Source organism: Rhyacophila brunnea, unplaced genomic scaffold (assembly GCF_057557595.1).
Source record: "Rhyacophila brunnea isolate RB1 unplaced genomic scaffold, BYU_Rbru_1.0 scaffold_23, whole genome shotgun sequence".
NCBI lineage: Eukaryota > Metazoa > Arthropoda > Insecta > Trichoptera > Rhyacophilidae > Rhyacophila > Rhyacophila brunnea.
In genome coordinates, this window is record NW_028232893.1 from 11,628,177 (window position 1) to 11,654,898 (window position 26,722).

Here is a 26,722-nt window from a genome sequence, read left to right on the forward strand (position 1 = left end):
AATTGAAAATGTTTATTATAATTATAAATTATAAATTACTGCCAAAGCGCATGCGCTGTTTGTAAACAAATTAATTAAGATAACTACTATTATCAGGTTGACATCAAATTAAATATCACATCACCTTTGTTTTTATTACCTAACCACAATGCCAATGTCACATTATATGAAGTGATTTTATAATTAAGCGTATACTATCTTTCTATCTATAATATCATATCAATATCCGAGAACACCTTTCGCGACCTTGCCCTGCACTCAGTGGACTTGGTGCATCATTATGACACGTACGGGAAGTGTTACGTGGATGCAGCCAGGTAATCGAGCTAATTGCATCGTGCATTATTTTATATTGATCGACGTCACTTTTGCTCAATAGGCGGTTTCCGGAATACACTAACTAGCTAGAAGAGAGAAGTATGACGTTAGATACACTAATTAATATCAGTATTTACTATCCAAGCGTCAGTGACAGGTAAAGTTGGGTATTTCCCGAAATGATAAAATTTTCAATCTCGAGATTCGGGATTTCCAGAAAAGAATTCTCGGGAACTCTCGAGATATCGGGAAATTTAAAAAACCTGTAAAAATCCTAAAACCAGTGTAAAAATAAACAAATTCCAAAAAAATATGTTTTTTTTTTAATAATGTAAGAAGACAAATAAAAAGTTGGAAAACTAAAATAATTCAAAACATTATTAAAATGGAATTTCAAAAAACACAGACTGTCAATCGCTGCGTATGACAATCGCGTACGCTTTTGAGACACAAAATTCCCCGATGTTCCAAAAATTGCGCTCATTTTGAGTCGACGTTCGCTTAATTGTGTTAAATGCCCCGATCAGTGTTTGAACATTTTGTGTTTTCTGTCCACTTTTATCATATAGAAAATCGTTTTTTTTTCATTTAATATTTGATAATAAAGAAATCCCGAATCCCGAGAAGAGATTCTGGAGATCCGGGATTTCCAGAAATGTTAAAAATTTCAATTCTCGAGATTCGGGATGGATAATTTCGAAAAATTCTCGAGAATTCCCGTCGGGAAATTCCCGAATCCCAACTCTAGTGACAGGTGCTACAGACGTCGGGCATTGCCTTAGCACGGTCGCGTATTTAAACTCATCTCGACTAGAACACGTCGAATATGTCGATGTATTTTGTTGTCAATCACGTAGCATAGTTGGGACATTTTTGGTAGAACGCACGGAGGCAAGAGGCGATCACTGTGTGACAAGAACGTCTGGTGATGGTGTCGCGTGTAACAAATTTCACTCGATTATAGCTCAGGTATAATTTGCAAAGTACCGCATTGGCGCATGTGCAGCAGCTGCTTTTTCATTCGTTTTGGCTAGCCGCGAATGTCTCTGTTCGTCACGGCTTCGCCTGTGCGCACAGGCAGAAAGTTGGCACATAACATTGCGCCCGATTTTGGTTTACGATTATATAAAAAAATTGCGGACGTGAAGATCTCTTCACATAGTTTTCTTTGTCCGTATTGTTTTTGGTATCTTATATATCATTAAATTCATTTATTTCTGTAAAGTCTCCGTGCCTTTCTCTCCCATGGTACTTTTTATTAAAGTACGTCTTTCAGTTAACTCACTTAAGAGCGTGGCGATGTCAGTCTTGGACATCTGCTCCCGATTCACACCCAAACGTAGGGCCTCGTGTTACGCTCATTTAAAACCAGGTGTGGTGGGGGACGGGTTGGTTTTTAGGGGTCTACGTAAGGAACTCATAAATAATGGGAACTGAAATACCTAACGGCAACGGGTAAGGAGAAGTAGGCAACCGATCTTGAGTAAGGAAGAATATGGGATAAATTTAAACACGTGTCAAGAATGCGTCATACGACGAATACTGACAACTCCTTTCGGTTTATGCATTGGCGCTCATTTAATATTGGTGTATTACACGCACTATAGCATTTCACTAAATGGCCATGAATTCTCCTATTGTTTCAATTGTCAAATTAGGTTGTTTTATTTCTCATGCTACTTAAATTACCTGCATTAAGTACGTATCTGATAGTCAGATATTTGATGCACATGAAAATAAATAAACTTTTTTATAGCGTGTTTTCAGCACATTTAAAGTTATTAGAGGCATTAAAAATGCTAGTAAAAACGCCACAAGCTAGATGCGTTTTTTTGCAAGCTAGATGCCTATCGAAAAATACTAGATCCGTGTGAACTAAATTTTATTAACCGAAACGCAAAGAAAATTGATTAACTATTAATACGCGTTGCGCGGAAGTAGGTTCTTACTTTTCGCATATTATAATATGTATATTAAAGATTATGCCGAACCTTCTCTAAGGCTACCCACTTATTAACTTGTTAAATAATATTTAAAATATCATGGTAAGATTTTTTTTTGTGTATTGGAGTATGTAAACAATTATTGTAAATATGTGGATGTATTTATTGCAATTATTGTAAGTACCTTTACATTTTTTTATGAAATTAAGTTTTGTCAATTACACGCCTGACTGAGGGACGTTTTTTTCCGTAAATATATGCGTTCACTTTGTGTTCGTAGAGTTAACACTAAAAAAAAAGTAAATTTTAATTTAAACCGATAGTCATTGTGCGTGCAATAATTAAACCTCGGTAAATAGATTACTTTTAGAGCATGAGTGGCCAACCCGCGGCCCGCTGGGTGTCAACTTGTGGCCCGTGGAGCAGTGAGAAAATAAAAATAATATTAAAAAAATGCTGCCGCTAGATGTGCTAGTTTCGCAAATTGAGATTCGATATTGGCTCAAGATTTTAAAAAGCACCGTGTGCTTTTTGCTGCGTTTGCAACGCCATTCTCCGTAGACGTGAATTCATTACCGAGAAATATACAAATGGAACATTGTGAAAAGAGAAATTCCATCAGGTTGGTTTGGAAGAGATTTACAAAACATATTTGGACAAGGAGAAATATCCTGCATTTTACAAACATGCTCTAATGATGACTTCGCTATTAATTGGAAACACATACGTGTGGACAGATTTTTGGTCAGATAAAGCATCACAAATCCCGAGGAGAACACGAATCACTGATGTGCATTTGGAAAACTGTTTACGTGTAGAAACAACCTCACTCGATATCGATATTGATGCACTCAGTTCTGCCACAAATTTCTCACTAAAATTAATTATTTTGTTTATTTTTTATTATTAAAAAAGTCTAATCTAATAAATATGTTTGATTCTCATTTTTGTTTCATTTTATTAATAAGTATATATTTCTTTTTTTGTGTTGTATTATAAAAAAAAATCGGTTGTGCGGCCCGGTAGGAAATCTCATTTTTAGAATCTGGCCCGGCTGCTGAAAAGGTTGGCGACCCATGTTTTAGAGCAGGGGAGGGCAAACTGCGGCCCGCGGGCCGCATGTGGCCCGCCGGGTATTTTTTTGCGGCCCGCCATCATTAATTGTACTTCTGATTACGAATAACTTTTTTATATATTTTTTAAAAAATATTGACAATAGATTAAAATTTGAAGAATTTGTTGTTTCATTAATGTATTATCTCAGTATGTCTTCCTTGCGTCTCGTCTCACACTATGTAACCACTATCTTCTATGTTGAACATCGTGACACATTTAAATACTTTTAACTCTGCGTTGCAAGGAAAAAAAATATATGCCCACGATATGGTGAAGAGTTTGAATGGATTTCAATTAAAACTCAAGTTGTTCCTTCGACAAATATCGAATAAGAACGTGGACCACTTTCCAAATTTGAAGTTGCCAGAATATAAATTTGAAGAATATGGTAAAATTATTAAAGCTCTGAATGACGATTTTTTACAAAGATTTGGTGACTTCCGAAAACTTGAGACAAGTTTAGCAACAGTAGGTACGCGATCCATTTTCAATAGATATTGATAGTGTACTGACAGAGCTACAACTTGAGATTATTGGTCTGCAGTGTGACACTGATTTAAGAGAATTGCATCGTCGTGAAGATATATTCAAATTTTACAATGTCCTTAATTCAGACAAATTCGAACAACTTAAAGATTATGCAAGAAAAATGTTCGTTGTTTTTGGATCAACCTATATATGTGAACAAACATTTTCGATCATGAACCTCAATAAAAATTCTTTACGATCAAATATCTCCGATGCCCATTTACAAGCAGTTTTGAAAATATCAACTACAAAATTAACACCTGAATTTGAAAAAATGTACAACACTTTCATTCTCCTCATTAATTTTTTTGTAATGTTTATTTTTCGTGATAATAAATAGTGTATATCTAAAAATGGTATTTTACTTGCGGCCCGCCGCTCATTTTGAATTCTTGAATTTGGCCCTCCATCCAAAAAGTTTGCCCGCCCCTGTTTTAGAGTGATAAACTTTTCCGGAGAACCAGACACATTTGACATTTCAATGTCAATCGACGCTGGAACCGAGTGTTTCCGATGAGTTTTTCATTGCTTTAATTTAAAATGTATCTTAATTATTATACTTAAACGTGATAGTATGTAGAGGTCATACGAATAGTCCTGAATCATTGTGTATATTCGGTAAAAGTTTAACGGAGAAACCGTAAGTGTGAGAAGCGAAACTAAAAGACAGGAAATATTACACATAAGGACATCAATTTACAAAAAAAACAGTTAAAATCACTGACTATACTTATTGTATAAATAATTATAAGATAAAAATAACTTTTTATAAATACAACGTTTTTAAATTTTCTCTTGAATTATTATGCTCAATATCATGGGCCCCACATCGTGAAGCGGGCCCCCCTACCTATCGTTAAGGATAAAGGCAGTGTGACGCTCTACAGTAGCGTTTTCCAAATGGTGTACGCGGAAAAAATAATGTGTATATTTTAATACATCCAATTGAATTATGGAGATGTCGAGTATTGACACAATTGAAAACTGTATCGTACAACCACATAATTTTAAATAATAATATTCTTGAACGAAAATAGATTTTTTTAAATATTGAATCAAATTTTTGATGTGTGTTTATGTCACTTATGTGGTCGACTCACCTCGCCGGGCCCCTCCTGAGCCCGGGCCCCCAGGCTAGAGCCCTGCTAGCCCCTCCCTTGTGGGGGCCATGCTCAATATGCTCAAACTTGTAGGTACTTGATATGAAGTAAATAAAAAACAAACAAATACTGAAATGTCATTTTGATTTCCATAGTAACGCACGTATATATTAATAATTTAGTTGCTAGGACCCCAGACCCTAGCAACCAATAATAGTGGATTGGATTACGGATTTCTTCCGAAATACCTTTTCATGCAAATCAGAATTAACTGAAAATGAATTCAATTCTACTTAAATATGGCTAAAAGTATTAAAAGAATGCATTGGCACCATGTTCTGATATATTCTAAAATATTTCAAATGTCCAGCTAGTCGGGAATTTAGTTAAAAATCGATTGCAAGATTTGTACTGGATAAACAACCACCGGACAAATAAGAATACGAGTTAGTAAATCGGTGGTACTGTGATGGCAGACAGTTATAATTGCAGTTTTTTCACTTTTTAAGTTTTCTTCCATAATAAATGTTCCAAATCGCATATTCTTCGATGTTACAAAATATGCAACTTTATTGCTCATAGAGTAACGTTAAAAGATATATGCATCTGACCAAATGTGAAAAAAGTTGATATGGCAAAATAAATATCTGCTTAAAATGCATGATAAATAAAACTTCAATTATTTTAAAAGAAAAGTTTTGAGGTTTGTTTTGGGATGCTAATTTCGCTTATTTTGATATAAAATACTTCAAAACTTTTGTCAGACTGACTTTGTTTTTACTCTCCTGTAAAATTGTATAAACAGCAGTTATAACCGCTTGCCATCACAGTACCGAAATACTATAATAAAGTATTGTTACAATCGTCGATCATAAATGTAATCGAATGACCAAAGCAGAGCCGGTTTGATTTTATTTAAAATTGTTTCGTTTCTATCAATACGCACGCTTTTTGATGCAAAATCAAATAATATACTTTCCAATTTCCGACATTGATTGAGATATCTGGAAAAAAGATCAATTGACCGTCACTGTCGCGAATATGAACAGGCATTCCTTTCAAAATGTTTCTTTCTTAGGTTTTTATTTTTTCAATAAGTAATAAATGGTAAATCTATAACCGCATATATTGTACAATTATCAAATGAATGTTTTTTGTAAATGTGTAATTAATTAATTAGTATAGAAATAAATGTGTTTGTTTGAAAATGAAGTGGCGGTTGTCAATTACCTAGCCCTCGATTCGAGATTGTGTCCAGTTCTTGCCATTCCTCGCAAAGTACCTATATAAACCCCAGTATCACGTAGATAGTTAATTTTCTATCAAACTTGAATTAATAATACATTAAAACCAATCATAAAGCTATTTAATACACATTCTAAGAATAATTGCCAATAACAATTCAATTATCTAGCGTCCTAGCTGTATAAAATGAATTAACATCGATAAGGACAAACCTAATTATTTAAGTAAGCAATACTACCTATGTAGGTATTATCTATCAAATTGTTTGTTATTGTTATTATATAATTAAAATAATATATGTAATTAAATACCTACTTATGTATATCGAAACAGATATCAATTTTGAATATTTATGTGGGCAGTGGCGGGTTTAGTGACTTACGAGGAACTTTATAATGAGACTTAAGGGATTTTTTTCTGCTATTTTACATGTGACACGTTCCTGAATTATAAATAACAGCATACAATTCATAATATCGCAGGAACGGGACAACTAGGCGCCAGGACAATTGGGCGCCGCACTATCGATTGAAGTAAATAGATGTTCATTACGATTTTATACTGAAAGTAGACGAAGAATTTTAATCAGTTTCTATCTACTATTTCTTCTTTTAACATAGTATTTTTCATTATTGTGGATTGAGAATTATCGTGCCTGACTAGCGCCATCTTTAGATTAATAAAGCCTGAGTATAACTTTTTGCACAAGCAACGAGTGGTCCATTCTTCAGCTGTCAAAATCAGATCCAAATTGCTTGACATATTGATTCGCCCTTTCTCGTTTCAAATTGAATTATATAAAATTCTCAAATCAAACATATTGACTATCAGTATTATTTAAGTATACATAATATAAATTTCTGTTATTCATCAACTGTTAAATTCAAACTAGTCCTTCACAGAAAAACCGGTGGTAATATCGATTTCCAAAAAATATGTAGCATTGATCTATGCATTACATTTGTAGAAGGTGTGTTAATGCTAGTGTATTATTTATCATGTAACTCATCTATTGAAATCAAACTATTCCCTGTGTGAATACGACAGACAACAATAACAGGCAATGACACGTCATCCATAGACAACAACGGGAGGGGCGGGAAAAGTAGGACCAGTCGTTGTGAATGTATCGGCTTTCTACTCCAATCGGCAATGGCCTGACGCTTTATATTATAAAAATATTTTTTTTCTCGTAGGAACTTAGCACAATTAAATCATTAATTACGTGTGTATATTTAAATTCTCTCCAAGTATTAAATTATAATGTAATAATTTAAATATAAATAATAATAAGTATCAAGCATGTATTTTAAAAGTACCTATAATTAACGAAAGTTATTTATTTTCGTATTTCATTCGATTGTGGAGCGCCCAGTTGTCCCGGCACCGAATCGTCCTAGACCCAATATCGCTACCTAGATGCAACAGTTCACTGTGTAGAAAGTCGATTTTATACTTATAAGTATACATATTATATAGATTACTATACCAATCAATTGCTGGAAACTATGCATAAACCTACCTATAGTATATGTAAAATATAGGATTCATTATAATATTATAATGAATCACTGATTTTTTAAAAAATTTGTAATACCCCATGTAAACGAAACATACCAATGTTGCGTTTATTAAAAAAAAGTGACATGTAACTTTAAAACAAACTCACTCTTAAGGGCATTGGGTTTGTTTTTTCCTCTCCCAACAAAAACGTGTATTTTCATACACCGTTAAAGGTTACTAAGTAGTAAAAAAATATTTTCTATTTATTTTTATTACGTAACTTTATAAAATACACGATGAACAGACAGATCTATTTTCAAATTTGGCCAAAACAGCTCTTGCACCATGTCGTGCATTTCTTTGATATTCATTTTAGAGATATATATTATAATAAATAATTGTGGAGAATAATATGCCCTATTGATTGATAATCGTACTTGTTTGATACTTGAAAAAATAAAGTTTTTTTTTCCGTTTTAATTTTAGTGAGATTGACTGAGTTTGAATGATTTTTTTCATACAAAATACTTCCACAAATAAAAATATTTTTTATTGTAATTTAACAACTTTTTATTACAATAAAAAATAAGTTGCAATGAAAAAAAGTATTCAAGAAAGAGAACTTTTTCACTGAAAAGAAAAAACGAAGTCAAAATTATGCGTATCAATTGCGATAATCGCATCAAATCTTAATATTATCATGTATTTATTTTATAAACCACAGAAAATCAAAATAAACATTTATTTAACGATTTTATTTGTGTGAAACAAACATTAAAGTTCAATTATCTCGGAACTACAAATTTTGACTTGTACCACTGTTTCTTTCAGATAGCGATATCAACAATAATTTAGTTATTTTTTGACTGGATAGCCGAAACTGAGATTGTTGGGAGATTTAAAAATGCTCGGTCAAAGCAACTGGAGAGTGTCGGCCTGGATCGTCCAGGAAGATGGAAGTTTTGAAGGAGGCCAAGACCCGCTAAGGTTGTATTGCCATAAATGATGATGATTGATCGGTATTTTACTGAGGTATTCCAAATTATGAATATTCAACACCTTAAAGCAATAACTCAGTTGAGGCACGGTCTAAAAAGATCGTGGCTAGGCGATACGCGGATTGCGGGTCGCGGGTGCAAATGACGCATGCCGCATGCCGAACGAAATATAATTTTTCATATAAATCCAACATGCGTATATTTAATGTTCTGTTTATTGTTCTATTAGTAACAATAATAATAATATATTCATTGACATGTTTTCTTTTTCAAGTAAATGGGTAACGTTTTTAGTCATCTTTACACGATTTCAGAATTCCGTCGCCATCACGAAACAAATTGACGTATTCCCAGCTCGACGTTCCTCTCCGAAAGCCAACGAGTCCAAAATTTCGTCGCGCCTATAGTTGAAAATTATTTGCCGTTTCACTGATGTATCGTCTTAAATCCTGTGAACTTATCCATTGGTAAAAAAATATTTTAAGTAAGTAATAAAGATCAAACTTAACTCATAGAAATTTTTAACCTTGATATTTTTTTGTATACAAATTCTGTCAACAAATTGATGCGAAATACTTGTTTATGAATAACTAACGTCAGTATTTTGTTTAAATAATAATAATAATTTAATTTAATATATATTTATTTAATGCCTAATGTGACTGTTATATTTTGATCGATCAGCTTTTGTGAATTAATATAAAATAAATCGATATATTGTATGTAAATTTCTTTTGCCGAGAAAATATTGATATTCACACATTCTAGTAATCTGTTTCGCAATCATATTGCCATTTGAAACAATGTCAATAAAACGACCACATTCAGTTCTGACGATCGTTTTGGCATTGGTGAAAAAATTCGAACTGTAGGAGTTTGTATTCTTTGCGAATCATGACAGTTACATCGTTTTATTTATTTTTAATATTAATATAACCTTAGATTTTTTTGATTGAATTATTGTATTAATCGTGCGTTCTGTTATACAAGTATTTATTATACCTACTAAACTTTACAAGTTGTGAGTTAATGAACTATTTAATATGATACAGTTACTTACATAATATTCTAACTTGAAAAACACAAATGTAAAGGGCACCAGACAGTCATTCGACATTGCACCCACGCCGAATCTCCCACGCGAGACGTCAATAAACTAATTAAAATGTTATCACCAAAAATGTATAAAAAGGGCCAAGCACTACGCGCTCTTGTCATTTATTTCAAGGTCTTTGTAACGCATATTATTCTGTCCGCCGTTTTATCTACTTGCATTTCCGATTGAATAATATTTATGTTTTAATTTCCGTGAAAGCAAAGCTTAGGCCCGTTTCAGACGGGACACCGGTGTCGCGCTCGATATAATATAGGAAGCCTTTGTATTCGAATAAAGGGGCCTTTGTATTATGTTTATGAGCTAATGAGTCAACGCATAATTTCGCGTTATAAATTAGAACATAAAACTGGCTGCGGTAATAAAAACAAGTGTATCGGCGGCTTGAGAATGTAGCGGCCGACGGAAAAGTGTACCGGACACGCGTTGACTCATTAGCTCTGGGGCGTTCATAAACATAACACAAAGGTCCTGTGTCCCGTCTGAAACGGGCTTTATTGTTTCCCGATCATACTCTCGCCATCTAGTCTAAATACATCCTTGAAGGAAAATTACCTTACGGCCACCTTCAAGACGACGGCCTCTAAACGTAACATCAGTGAGTATTGCATCAGGAGTTGCACAAAATTGTCTTTGATAAGGAGACGAAGGAAAGGTAATACCATCACGCCACACCAGGTTCCTGTCAACCCAATCTACCTGTTTCCTTTACATTCCTCCCCGAGGGATATAACAGTTCGATAAATAAGTATGGCATATTACGCACCTTCTGTGATCAACTTCGCCAGTTTAGCGGTTTTCATGCCAGATCTAGCATTTTTCGATAGGCTTTTAGCTTGCAAAAACGCATTTGGCTTGCGGCGTTTTTACTAGCATTTTTTGATCCCTTCAATAATTCCCTCTAAATGTGCTGAAATCAGTGCACCATCCCTATATAAGCAATAAGGCGTGTTATTAACGTACCTAATACCTATGTCTCCACACGCTTTGAGGGCACACTATAATACACCACATATTATACGTAACTTCGTAATTTTTAACGTACGTCAATAATTCAGTTTTGCATCATCATCAGTCGGGGTCGATCCACTGCTAGATGAAGACCTCCACTCTTTTTGGTTCCTATTTTTTTGCTAACACGTAGGTACATCCACCGAACTTCATGTGTTCGTCTATCCAGCGGGTTTTACAGCGTCCTTGTGATCGTTTAGTCAAGTGCCCCTAGGGGGCCGGGCTTAAAGGGGGCCCGGCGTGGTGATTCGACCAGTTAACACCACAAATTTGCTGTCATATTGAAAAAAAGTCGTTAAAGCTATTATTCATAAATAATATTGACATTTAAAATGACTGCGATGCAATTAAGTGTAATATGATGATTAATATAATTAAGTGTCAAATTTTATTTTACAGTTATTTTTAGTGTACCTATATCCTGGCTAATGACTAATGAGTAATGACAATTACTATTTTTCCAATGTGATGAACGTTTATATTATAAGTTACTTGACTACAACAAAAGGGGGTCGTGGTCTATGCTTCATATGGTGCCAAGTGCCGACAACTCAATAATAAAATTCTAGATTTATTTAAAAATACAAAGTATCGCTAAGAATAGACAAAATACCCTTAATTTTACCTAGCGAAACCTTGGGGTTCCACGGAATACCAGTTGGATTTAGAACATCACACTGCCCTTAACCTTAGCGATTGATAGAGGGCCCGCTTCAGGATGTGGGGGCCATGGTACCTACCACTGTATGACGGAGTTTGTTCTGCCGTTTCATCTGCTTAGCGACCTCTATCACATCGCGTAATATTGTCTGCCTCCTGAGGCACCTGACCAACATTTTAGGGCGTCCCTGTCGGCTTTTAGTGGCCCTTTATAGCACTCTATGACGGCATTAATACATCGCTTGTCCACTCGTCGAGCGACTTGTCCAGCCCATTGCCATTTCATCTGCTTAGCGACCTCTATCACATTGCGTAGCCTGCTTCCTTATGCATTGGTTTCTTTTGTATATTTTACGCATTATGCCCAATAACCACATATCCATGCCACGTTGCTCTGCTCATATATTTTTATTTCTCTTACATTAATAGTCCATGTTTCACAAACATACGCGAGCGTTGGTAGCACACATTGGTTGGACACTATACGCTTAAGACACAATAGGATGTCACTTTTGAGGGTACTATTCAGTTTTGTATAATCAGTGTTAATCCTGAAGCAATCCCTCCTCAATACAGTATTTGCGCTGAGCCACGAGGGCGGATTGATACCTACTACTCACTAAGAAGACTTAGCTGAAGTATTTTATGGGCATCGGTGATCCCCCATTTCACCTTATAGATTTTTTAAATCAAATGATTCTAATTGATAATTCGTAACTTGTATTTTTTTGCCCTAATAAAAGATAGTTGAAACATTATTACAGATAGGCTAACTCTGTTTATTTCAAACTCTTATCGCCAAAATGTTCACATAAATAATTTTGATTAAGCAACTTCAATAGTGCGGTCTTTGGTTTTCGGTATGTTAGTTTAGCTAGAGCTTTAAACTTGCATTTTTAAACGGCATTCGATACTGACTCCAATAAACAAACACACACCATAAATTTGCACTACTAGTAAAAATAGTTGCCCGCGGCGCTATTTCACGAATGGAGTTTTATTTTACATTACATTACAGTACAACGTTTTCTTAGCTCGTATTCTTATTTGTCCGGTACAAATCTTACAATCGATTTTCTTCTTTTTCGATTTACTTCTCGACTAGCTAGACATTTGAAACTTTTAGAATATATCAGAACACAATGTCAATGCATTTTTTTTAAATGTTTTTAGCCATCTTTAAGTAGAGTTGATTTCATTTTCAGTTAATTCTGCTTTGTATGAAAAGTTATTTCGGATGAAATCCGTAAAAAGTAAAACTATTATTGGTTGCTTAGTGGGTCCTAGCAACTAAATTATTAATATTAATATATACGTGCGTTACTATGGAAATCAATATGACATTTCAGTATTATTTCTATCAAGTACACATTTTTTTGATCGTTTAAGCTAGTCAAGTCAAGTTTATATGCTTCAACAGCAAATTTAAAAACATTGTAGGTATATAAAAAGTTCTTTTTATCTTGTAATTATTTTTTAATTATTTTTAGTGTTATTAAAAATGACTGTTTATCCAATATGGCGAAGGGTTGCATTCTACTAGAACTAGTCTATCACAAAAGAAAATCGCGATCAATGCTCTATAATATGATGCGAAGTGCCGACAATTCAAGTGGAATTATTTAAAAATACCAAAAATCGCTAAAAATACACGCAACCTTGGAGTTCCGCGGTATTCCATTTGGGGAAAAAACATTAGACTGCCCTTGACGTTAGCGATAGGTTGGGGGTCTTCCAAATATCGTGGCCAGAGGGCCCGTTTCAGGATGATTAGGCAATGGTACACCCTATTTAGCAGTTTAGCAGGGCCGCATCTTCTATATGTGCAAAATGTGCATCGCAAAATATCCAGTTTTCAGTGACCGCAGCCCCTTAAAAAGTTGTCCTCAAGGCAGTTCGTGGTTTTTGTTTCTTCATCAAAATTTGTTTCTTATCTATTTTTATACGAGACACGATTATTAAACATACGATATTTATATAAGTACCGAGGAATGGTCTACTTTTCGGAAATAATGAGTGATTACGTATGCCATTTCACGTAGCATAGTTCGCCGTGAGCTTTCTAATCGGAAAGAGATGACCGTAAACATACGCCCATCTCTATGGCACCAAGATGAAAAAATACGCGTAGTTCGTCGAGCATTGCAGACAGTAATATTATAATCTAAACCGAACCTAACCTAATAAATAATCCAGTATATCGGCTATTTTTTAAATTTGTTTGCCGCTGGCTTCTTGTAAACCGACAAGAACCGTGTTTTATTTAGACATGAATTTTATCTCAGTATTATATTATGACCCAAAGAGGTTCGACGTTCTTTAATATACGACCATATATTTCCGATGCAACATTTCACGGTGCAGTGTGATACGAAAAACTGCATACGTACAAATTTCCAGACACGGTGCCTTCAATCTTTGGATAAGACACCCCATAGTATTGAAGACATGGGACTGTGGTAATGCTCAAAAATTGATCATTCTAAAAAGCTTGTTATGGTGAAGCCTTTACTGAACCGTTTTTAAAGAGGCACCTAGCGGAAAAATACGAAGCTTGCAATTTGAGATTTTTTTCTTATAATTTACAATTTCAACTGTATTAATTAATAAATATGTATGTGAAAACATTAAAAAGAAAAATATTTTTTTATTTTAAGATAAACTTACAATTGTAAAAAATGTAATACAATGTGAAATTTGATTTGATATAAATAAAAAGGATTTCAAGTTATACACATTAATATTTTTTATAAAAATTGATGTTTATTAAAATATATAAGTGTAAAAAATATTAAAACTATGAATTAGTCAAAAATCTCTTAGGCGATGCTTGGAAAACTTAATAAACTAAATTTTAATAATAAATATGACCATAAAATATATGTAACAATAAGATGCGGTCCGATTCAACAAATTCACATTTTATTACATTTTTTACAATTGTAAGTTTATCTTTGACTTGAAATAAAAAATATTTTTCTTTTTAATGTTTTCAGATAAGTACATATTTATTAATTAATACAGTTAAATTGTAAATTATTAAAAAAAAATCTCAAATTGCAAGCTTCGTATTTTTCCGCTAGGTGCGTCTTTAAAAAAGGCTCAGTAAAGGCTTCACCTTTAGTTAATTTACGCTAAAATTGTTTATAGTATATACACACCTAAAATCCTCAGTTTTATATTCAGATTCATTATCATTTAAGACCGAGATGAGGAAAAATGAGGTGAGCTGGCATATTCATGATGATGAATGAGTGATGGGTGGACAGGTCATGCATGATGATTTATCTGTTTTGTTTTGATGAAAGAGATCTTGACCTTTATCAATATTAAAATATAAAAATAGATAATAATGAAACTGGTTTTATAATTTGCCATTATTTTGAATTTTGCAATATTTAATTAATTCTTTAGTACATCAAAAGAGTTGTTTCTTATGCCATAAAGAATATTTCTTCTAAATTTAAATTTAAAATGCACTATAATTATGTATTAATAAATTTCTTCACACTGTATTCAGCATAATACCTATTATCTATATATATAAAACAAAGTCTTGTTAGTTACACCATTTATAACTCAAGAACGGCTGGACAGATTTTTATAATCTTTGTTTTGTTAGATTTGTCTCCGCCCGGAATAGCAGAATAACTATTAAAATATCGGATAAATCACGGAAAAAATAAATTATGAAGAAAATTAATTTTCTCATACATTTTGACATTTTGAACAATGAAAATCGCGCATTCGAAAATAAAAGAAAATCACAAAAAAATTAAATCCATATACAACGCCGTCTCTGATACATGACAGAAACAATAAACAAGAAACAAACAAACAAAAGAAAGTATGATAGTCGAAATGTCTAACTGTCAATGGTGTAGTGTGCCCAACATTTTGTGCTTCATGTCAACAGCTCAATTTCCTTGAAAACGATACTCATTGGGATATGACAATCGCTGAAGCAATTGTTTCTACATCTTCAAATCAGATACGCACATTATTTGCTATCATTATTTCGACATGCTTTCCATCGAATCCACTTGAATTGTGAAACAAGTACAAGGATGACATGTCAGAAGACATTTTACATCGAATTCGTGTCAGTTCAGGGAATCCCGGTCTCAAGGTGAATGAGGAGATACATAACCAGGCTTTGCTTTTGATCGAATATAATATGTGTTACCTCATGTGCGGCAGTTTGTTAGTCAATTTAGGAATGCCAACGCCACATCGTGGATTGAACGACGCTTTCAATCGAGAATTGGAACGTGAACGTGAATATGATCGATATGCATTGAACCAATCAGTTCGAACGAATATACCACTGTTGAACCCCCAACAGAAAGAAGTGTACGATACATTAATGAAGGCAATTAATGATGGAAATGGTGGCTTATTTTTCCTCGACGCGCTCGGTGGAACTGGGAAGACATTCCTCATGTCATTGATTTTAGCGTGCGAGATCCGAAAATGCTGTAGCAGTTGCTTCTTCTGGGATAGCGGCCACGTTGCTAGAAGGATGCCGAACGCCTCATTCAAAGTTGAAATTGCCCTTAAACCTGCCAACGTCTGAAAAACCGACATGCAACATTGCGAAACACTCAGTAATGGCCAAAGTTTTGTTAGCAAGTAAAATCATCACCTGGGATGAATGCACAAGGGCGCACAAACGCGCATTGAAAGCACTCAATCGAACTATGAAAGATCTACGCAATGACTCAAGAAGTTTTGGAGGCGCAGTGATTCTACTATCTGGCGATTTCAGCCAAACACTACCAGTCATTCCAAGATCGACCGCTGCCGATGAAATAAATGCTTGCCTCAAATCATCAACTCTGTGGTGCTATGTGAAGAAACTTTAACTGACGACAAACATGCAAGTTGTATTGCTAAACGATCCATCTGCCGAAGATTTCTCCAAGCAATTGCTGCCTATCGGTAACGGCCGTGTTTCTGTTGATGAATCGAACGGATTGATTTCGTTTCCGCTGAATTTTTGCAATTTCGTCTCAACTAAGGTCGAACTCATCAACAAAGTGTTACCAAACATCATTGCTAACCACAAAAATTACAATTGGTTGAGTGAACGAGCAGTCTTGCGGCAAAGAACAAAGATGTGGATCACTTAAACTTGACAATTCAAAATGAAATCGTTGATCCACTGCATTCCTTAAAATCTATCGACTGTGTAACAAACGAAGACGAAGCAACCAACTATCCAACTGAATTTTTAAACTCATTGGATCTGCCTGGCTTGCCACCGCACAATTAACAACTGAAGGTTGGCTCGGTAGTCATCATGCTTTGAAATCTGAACCAACCAAAACTATGTAACGGAACGCGTTTGGTGGTGAGAAAACTCATGGGAAATTTGATTCACGCGACGATAATCAAAGGAATGTTCAAAGGTGAGGAAGTTCTCATTCGGAGAATTTCGATGATCCCAACCGATATGCCATTAAACGAATTCAATTTCCAATTCGTCTTGCAAGATGTTACGCGAATTATTTCGATTCGCTGCAATAAAGCAAATGCCTTGCTGCCACGTGAATTTCATTCTTTTTTTTTCTTTTGACCATGTCCGATCCTCATAGGATCATATGGGCCTCCACAGAGTGGAGGTTTGCATTAACAGATTTTATTTTTACGAGAAATGGATGTCAGCCACTTGCTCAACGTATTAGGACAATATTCTGACTCATGCACAAATTGAAAACAATATGTGAACTTGCCAGACCCAGAATTTGAAGCTGGGACCCTCGACACTATACACTGGCGCTTAATCCACGCGGTCATCGTGGGTATACAGTGTGTACAGTTCAATGTAATTAAAATACTTTTCATTTTGATTTGATTTTTGCACATATATTGAACTTATTCATTTTGAGTATTCATTTTAACTTAATAAAAAACTGAATACAATTCAGCTAATAAATTAACACAAGATTATTGATTCTGGGGCGGTACGAAGTTCGCCGGGTCAGCTAGTTATTATATAAAGTTTTTAGTATGGCACATATTTCTATCAAATAGTGCGCTTTATTGAGGACGATTTTACATAATTTGTTTTTTTTTATAAACTAAGTATGTTTTTGATACATTCGCCACCGAATTCAACGAGTGTAAACTGTAGTTACACTGTCTAGTATCTACCACTTGTATCGTATGTGTCAGACGCTTGCCTAATATTTGTCTCACCACTTCTAACGCTCAAATGTCAATACTGAGACTGCAATAAGTTCAAATTTGCAAACGTAAATTTCAAAAGGTGAGCCACCGTCTACTTTTATATCAAATCTTTGACACATTGTTTGGTTCGCCAGTTTGACAGGAGTGTTTATATTGATATTGTTTTGTGAAAAGTATAGGTATAATGAAGAAAGAGTCTTTTAAGGCAGACATTCACGACTTAAATGAACGATATCATTTCAAATCGGAACTATGGGACGTGAATTTGAAAGAGTATAAAACATAGTTTTGATAACTGATGCAATAATATACCCTTTCTCTCCCTTTTTTGACAACAAACTCTCTAATAGCACTCGTTGCGACTCCTTTTTGAACCCATAGTGAGTAGAGACACAATGTGTGGAAAGTATAGGTACGTCATTAGTGTGGAAATAACTTGCATTGGCATAATGTAATACCACTCATAATTATCGCAATTGTTACCTTTGAGAGATATGCGCAGACTAATTTTGTAAAAGAAGTGTACCTACGCGAATTTATGTCAGACACCATGTAGGTGTAAATAGTCTATGAAATTTAGTGTCAAGACACAAAACATAAATATCACGATAGAACTGTCCTAATGTAAACGCACCGTAAAAAACAAACATACATATTAAAAAAAGTCTTGACGGAAGGAATCAGGATGAATACTTACATATTTCCTATGTGTAGGTAGGGTGTGGCACACAAAATTTTGTCAGTCAGCGTATTCTTTTTCACTGAACTTACACTATAAAGTGTAGATAGTGTTTGTTAATTTTTAAAATTCAATTAAACCCTGCCTAATCCAAGCCATAATAGATAATAGTCTAGAAATATTTGTCTATCTATAAAACATCTAAACTTATGCCATTAACGCATACATTATTTTATATTTTTAGATAGTACTTAATGAGTTATTAAAAAGAAAAAACTAAACATCACCATCTGTAATAAAATGTATTCTTAATTTAACGAAAACAAATGTCTGACTGAAAAAGTATGTACTGTACGAAAATATCTTCTTGGCTACGTTTCCAGGCGCTGTTGTTTACTAAATGGGATGAGCTGATAATGGAATTGCGGTTAAAATGGGCGGAACATGTTAGTTCACAGTTTTAACACGTAGCCAAGAAAATGTTTTCGTACAGTAGGTACCTACTATTTTTGTGCGCCGTGAATGTATCCCAAGATCTGTCCGAGTCCGGCCGTCTGGATTCAACTGTATATTTCGGTTTTTTTCACATTGACATTAATTTAATTCTATTACTAACTATTCAGTTAAATTTTTGCTTCCTTCCCCTATCGAAGGTCAGCTGATGAGCTTATTGCAAAACTCGTCGGAGCGCATTGAAGGTCCAACCTTGTCGGTAACAAGATCGGTCACTGTACCCTTTCGCTCAGAATCTGCCGCGAAGGACAATGAAATAAACCAGAATTTTATACACTTGCATTTAACTTATGTACTAATTATTACCAACTACAATTATTATAATATGTGTATAAACGAGGAAATCATTGTTTTTTTTTATATAAAAAATATAAATACCGAAATCAAACATTTTTTTCATTGGGTATTAATTATTTTTTGCGTGTAATTATGTTTTTATTGCGTGTTACGTTAGTAATTAAATGATTCATTATTTAATTTATTGTAATTGTTTGATTGATGTTACATAATAATTTACTACGAATATTTTTAGCATGTGTTATTTTATTGTTTTCATGGTTTTTCTGCATGCATAATTTTAATGTTTAATTTCACTGTAACTGATAGGTAGCGAATTGAGAGTGAAGCGACTCCGTTAGGCGAAACATTTTTCAATTATGGAGGACTACCAACCAACGAAGAAACACATCTTCCATAGATTAGAAGGAAAAAGAAGGTTGTGTGGGATGTGTAGAAAGACACACGGAATCGACGATAGTTAGATGGGATTGGAGACGTTTCTTGAAGTCTGCCAAGACCCACATCGGTTACAGTGCAGATGAAGATGGTGATAGATGTAGTTCTAAAATGGCGCGGTTAATTACTTATTAATTACAATAAAGCATTTACCAATTATTGTAAAAACATATATTTTATAAAAGACTATAATAAAATAACAGAATATTTTGAGTCTGTTTCCTGTAATATTGGTAAAGACAGACAAAAGGTACACATATCGTATGGATTTCGACCTTCGGAGTACCTATCGGCTAGGGAATCCAATCCCGATCCAAAATTCTGATCCCGGGATTTCGGGATTACAATTTCACAATCCCGGGATCCCGGGACTGGTCCCGGGATTGGCATTTTTTTCCATTGTTAACATAAAATTTTTATATTTACAAATAACATTGATAAAATCGGTCAAAAATAAATCTAGTATAATTTATACTATTTAAGACATTTATTGTTAATATTGTATACATTCAATCTTGGAAATACACAAGTTTAATGGAGTATAATATTGTAATATAAATAATAATGTGAATCTAATATGAGATTGCTCTTTCTGATAGTAAAGACATATGAATGGATTAGCGAGATTTAAAATAGTAAAGCAAATAAGCATGGCATACTTATGGCCTTTCCGCATCATAAATCTAATTAGTCAGCCAAATATGAAACTGCCGTAAAACGTATGATATCATGGTAGAATTACTTTGTTAATAGTGCGAAGCATTGTTTTTTTCCAATATTTCTCATTTTTAATAATTCATGTGAAAAAATAAAATGAATCGGCAACCTACACATGGGTATAAATCAAACTTCATTCAAACTCAGTTTATTTCTAATGTACTTAGTTATTTTTTATTAAAAGTATTTTTTCTGTTTTATTTTCGCATTTATTTTATTTTCCATCAAAATTGATAAAAAAAATCAATCCCGAAATCCCGGGATTATGTTTATCAATCCCGGGATTCATAGGTATCACAAATAGCCCGGGATTGGAATCCCTACTATCGGCTTTCGTTATTTTTACCTTTGGGAATCAGGATATCAATAAATAAGATTTTTAAAAATCTATACAAAAATTCAAAATAAGTGGTCATTTAGATCAAGTATAGTTAACAATTTATAGCCGTATTCAGACCCGAAGTATAAATTGATTAAAACTCGGTAACTTTTACCATGCCACTAGCACGGCCGTAAGACGGTTCGTCTCTTTTGAAAAAATAATTTAAGTAGTAAGTAGCATAGTGTGTTCAGCGTCTACGATTCTTGGAATTGGCTTAAAATATCTGGCAAACTATTCAAAGGTATGTGACAATACTCCATCTGTTCATTTTACTTTATCTATGTCAAAATTGGGTTAATGTTAGAAACTTGTTATTTTCTATTAGTGCTTACTAAAAATAACAATGTTTTTATTTGTATTTTATAATTGATTTAAGTTTTGTACTATTCCATTGTAGTCGCTTTTTTGCGACAAAGGTTTTACCTTCGTGCACGATGCGCGTTCTCCAATGGTAAATTCATGGCGGTGCAGTGCGTATGGCGCTTGCCTTCCACCCGATAGTTCTGGGTTCGATTCCCGGTCAGGAAAAACTATTGATGTGTTTTTTTCAAAGCTTAGGTGTTTGTGATTGTTCAAAATTACTAACAACCACCTTGTATGAAAAAGCAAGGACATGGTTATTAATAATATAATAATTCTAAAAAAATGGTAAATGCACACAGGCATCGAAAGTAGAAACCTTATTACCTACTAAGTAAAGATAAAATAATATGTACCTATATGAACAAATTATGAATATTTGAAATGTTTGTAAAAACCCGTAGTAGATACGTTAGATAGTAAAATAATGGAACTAGGAACGCGTTGAAAATTTAATAAAATTAGCTAATAATGAGAAATGTCACTACCTATCTACTAAATAAAAAAAATCACAGTTAAACAATGTTAAAGTATAATCCATTATCTGTAAATTGAATACATCAATCAAAATGTCAGGTTTTAAGAAGGTTAAAATTATTTAAACATGCTTAAACCCGGGTCGCTCGAAAACGACCCAAATTGAATAGTACAAAACTTAAATCAATTATAATTTAAATTCAAATTCCATTTAGTATCCTCAGTATATGGTATTACTTTCCTATTTGTATAAATTATAAATAATGGTCCTTCTCAGCGGAAGAAACCGGTCTTGATCGTAAATAAATTATTCGAATTAACTACTGTATCATATATTTTTGTTATTCAACGAATAATTCCAAAGATTTCAAAATATAACATGATATATTGAACAATATATATTATATTATATCGTTAAGGCTAAGGCCAAATAGGCAGGTGCTTCGCTAGTCCTGAGCTAAATGCTATGCTTGTCTACTAGCACTACTGCCACATTGCTTAGGTAAAAATTCATTTGACATTTGGAAGCGCTCAAGTCAACATCGATATGTCACTCTCAAAACTAACCAGAAAGCTACTTCTCACAGAGAATTTAAGTTTAAAATTTCGAAACTCGCAAATTCGAAGTTGTTGGGTGCATGATGTCAATGCATCTCGAAGTACTCTTGGAGAGTTTCAACTGCTCTATAAAGAATTGCGGCAGTACGATGAAATGTTTCTTGGTTATTTGAAGATGAACCAAGAAACATTTGATCTATTGTTGATCATATTAAAAGAGACGTTACGAAAGGTAGATGAGCATTTCAGATGCTCAATAACACATGAGGAAGAACTGGTTGTAACATTAATGTGGTTAAATCCTTTTGCATCTCTCTGCCTCGCAATATTTTGTCGTCTATGGGCATACTACGGCCCATTCATAACCTCAAAATATACGTTGTTTGACGTTTGTCATACTGAAGAAACATCCGCCATCTTGAAAAATCCATAGACAATGGCAAAATCACCAGGTGACACAATAAAAATAACCAACTCGTTGTTTCGCCGGGAGACTCAGGTAGCGAGGCGCAAAGCGTGCAGTGTGGCCATTGCGATAGAATAGTGTGCGTTCGTTCACTAGGATATGCCACCTAGCACGTAGCCACCAAGCAAGGTACCTGCCTATTTGGCCTAACCTAACCTAACAGCACTGTCGAGTAACGCCCGTAACCATATTTTTTCAAGAAGTGTTACCGAATTAGTTTAACCACTATCTATATAAATAGTATGTTATTAAAAATAATGACATGTTTATTATAATTTAATACATCACTTTATTAATGTATTTGCAGCATATGAACTTTATTTATCAATAAATCTTAGAGTAATATCTCACAATAGCCTAATATGGATTTACATTATTTACTTTAAGAGGACATAAGCCGCATGCGTTGCGGAAATACCCGATATGCGCACTTAGCGCATAAGTTGCTCTATTCTTCCGCATGCGGAAAATAAAATAAAAAAAACCTCTGATAATTTTGTGTTGTGTGCCATTCCTGGGTGATTTTTGCTATCCAACAAGCTGAAGAAAGAGAGCTTCCTTGGATTCAGGCTCTACCGCGTGCCTCTCTAGTGATTCTTAACCGTTTCTTGACGATGTGATTTGTTGTTTTGTTTCTGTGGATATTTGTAATTTACCTTGTTAATATCACTATGGGAAAATGGAAAAAAATGCCAAATTTCGAAATCCCTTGTCACATGGAACGCGTCTAATGTGTAAAACAAATTATTAATCTTTCAAAACATTTCTGTGAATAGAAGCTAAATATTATTTTAAATTTGATGATTAAAATTTATTAAAAGTCATGTCAAACGAAATATCAAAAGTTTGTGTCAAAATATTGAAGAAATGAAAGCTTTAATCGGATATTTTTTTACTATACATAGGTACTTTATCGTAATAATATTTAAGTAAGTAGGTACCTATGTGTGCTACCTAAAATATGATCGACATTATACATTTTATTCTTTACGAAAATGATAGCGTAATTACGCAGTCGGAGTAAGTCTGCCGAAGTGGTAGCATGTCTGTGGCATTGTTTTCCGTTTGTTTAATTGAAAACTTTCAAAGTACTTTTCAAAGATATTACGTACTAAAAAACTCTATGCTTGCACTCGAAAAATAAACGATTACGATGTATAGTGTATAGTTATCCCAGCACGAAAGTGACGATAGATAGATACATAATAGCGACTGCTCAGATGAATGAAAATGATTCGAAAGAGTTTTATTGCTATAATATATATTATTATTAATATCATTGTAGTAGAACATAATATTATTAAATTATTATCATGCAATATCGCGAGGCCATTGTTCGCTGACGTGAATAATTAATATGTAAAAAATGCGCGCGACTTTACGTTGATCGATAATATTCACTGCGTGTGTAACGGGGGTTAATTAAATTTGGCGCCAATAATAAGCATTCTATAGTATTGCACCAATGTACAACACCCACGGTGGCCGCGCGGCATAAGCGTTGGACTATCACGCTGTGGGTCTCAGGTTCGAATCCTGGGTCTGGCAAGTACACATATTGTTTTTCAGTTTGTTTGTGAGTGGTATGGACCTAATAGGTTGAGCAAGTGGCTGACATCCATTTCTCGTAAAAAAACAAAATCTGTTAATACAAACCTCTACTCTGTGGAGGCCCATATGATCCTATTAGGATCGGACATGGTCAAAAAAAAAAATATACAAATATAATATACTCTACTCGGATATGCTGCATTAAAATAGTTATTTAACAATACAACATTTCAAAAACTATGTTTGTGCTTATTACAATGTCAATGTTAATTGTATTTCTAAAAAAAGTACTTCATCTGTCACACAGCTACCGTGTTCATGATATGACACGAGCAATGATATGTAATTACTCATTATATACCTACCAAATTAGCAAAAAAATCCAATTATTTTTTTTATCTTACTGCCGTTTTCAAATGTTATGTTATAATGTTGTCTTTAAAATCTATTTTTAACTCTCATATACCTACGACATCTTGCAATTATATTAATTTTAGCATAGAATAATATTGCAATTCATAGTAGTTACACGTTAACTACATATTATACACCAGTAGCGTGCTTGCGTGCATGTGGATCATTTCCAGATATAATCGATAAATTACAAAATATATTTTTGTTTTAAATTTAGTTAAACCAACAGGATTAATCACAAAATAATATGTACAATATGTGATATTATACATGTACAATAACAGGCAGCCTCAGAAAGCATAATCAAATATTAAATACAGTTATGAAAAATACGTTGAATAGCTATTGAAAAATAAAAAAACACATGTGTATATGTCACAATCTAATTTCTAATATAATATAGTCGTCCAGTTAGAATGTCTGGTTAATTTTGCAGCGACTTAATTTAAAGGAAGTAAGAGAACAAAACCGTTCCACTCGATCGCTGTGATGATTATTATGATTATGAATAATAATAATATTATTCAAATTCTAATTTATGTATTTACATGACGTAGTGAACTTTACAAATTACGCAACCAAGAGGTTGAAAAATAAAGAAATTGTATTAAGACAGTATTTAAAAAATATATCAATGGAACTAATTTAGTATTGGAAAAAAATAGTATAAAAACAACGTCCACCCAAACTCATCATCACGTAAGTGGCATATCTACTTATATATTTCTTTTATTTTGTTAACTGTCAATTCATGGTGGAACTGCATTGTATTGTTGTTTTTATTTAATAAAACGCAATTTTTTTATAGTAATTATTCCACTTTAATATTTAATTAAAGTGGAATAAGTACTATAAAAAAAATTGCGTTTTATTAAATAAAAACAACAATATATATCAGTATCCGAAGCGGTTTGGTTGAACACAATTATCGGCGACCAAATTAGCATTACCAGTGGCAGGTTACTTATGCACCTTGGGAGAACAAACAACTGATTATATTGTCACTGGATGCCAGGTGGTAACCCCATCCAAAGATGAACGGCAAACTATCTTAATTATCGTATTTATTAGGAACTGTATCCCAGTATATATAATTTAGGGACGTGCCTCGTGTATAAATAACAGAATAAGTTTGTCTAAAGTCCCATTATATATGTTTTAAATAATACACGTTATCTAAATGGTCATAATATCTTCAAAAACCTTCCAATATTTTTTTAATGTTTTACAAAACGATCCCCATTGATTTAAGAACAACCCCTATATAATATGTATGTAGAATTACATTAATAAATATTATTTCAGTATATGATGCGAATGGATAGCAATATTATTTATTTTATTAATTAAAATAGTGTTAAAAATGAAACTGTTGCATACCCCTATTATATTTAAGAATTATTTCATAAATGTACGATAACTTTTATTTAAAATTAAAACCCTACGTGTTTGTAAAAAATAGGAAAATTAAAAAAAAAACCTTATAAGCATAAACCATCACACGCCACTGTTTTACATATTATATTTTTTATTGCTAATATTATTATAATAATATGTTAGCAATAAAAGAACTTAAGTAGGTACGAGTACATAGTTTTATTTGGATGTTTGTTTACTCACCTAATCAATATCCGTGCTAACACTTCTTTTCAAAACACAGCCATTAAAAAAATGGCGCTAAAAACTCCAATAACCGGTAGTCAAATCGATTTTATTTTGAATTTTGAATTACCTAATTAAATGAACGAATCACTTTTTAATAAACGTAATTAACAACAATGACAATTGTATTAGTTCGCACTCATTTGTGTGGTTAATTGTGTGGATTTTTAATCATTAGTGCTGTGCCGAATTGGCTCTTTCGCGATGACTCGTTAACTCGTTCGATTTTGGCGAATTAGACGCATCTAGGTATTGTCGGCGTGGTGGACATCGTCGCACTGATCTGATTGATTCCCACCCCAGTCGAGATAACGTTGCCCAACAAGCGAGGAGTCTAGTGCGTGATCCTTTACGCGGATTCATCGAATCGTCCAGCCTTGGCATTGAAATGTGACATATTTCACAGAGTCGTTCAGATGAGAACCATACCATCGAAGGCTTACGATGCAATTTTTAGTTCAAGTATTTAATCCTCTAGGA

General features: G+C 33.6%; 1 pseudogene across 1 annotated transcript in view; it reads right to left on the reverse strand.

The window, feature by feature from the left end:
• The window catches only part of LOC147069492 (glucose dehydrogenase [FAD, quinone] pseudogene), a 144,315-nt pseudogene extending 117,793 nt beyond the window's left edge, over positions 1–26,522 (reverse strand). The window contains exon 1 of the transcript XR_015071164.1: positions 26,201–26,522. The product of XR_015071164.1 is annotated as a glucose dehydrogenase [FAD, quinone] pseudogene, transcript variant X2 (transcript). The remainder of the gene's footprint in view (positions 1–26,200) is intronic.
• Positions 26,523–26,722: the final 200 nt, after the last annotated feature.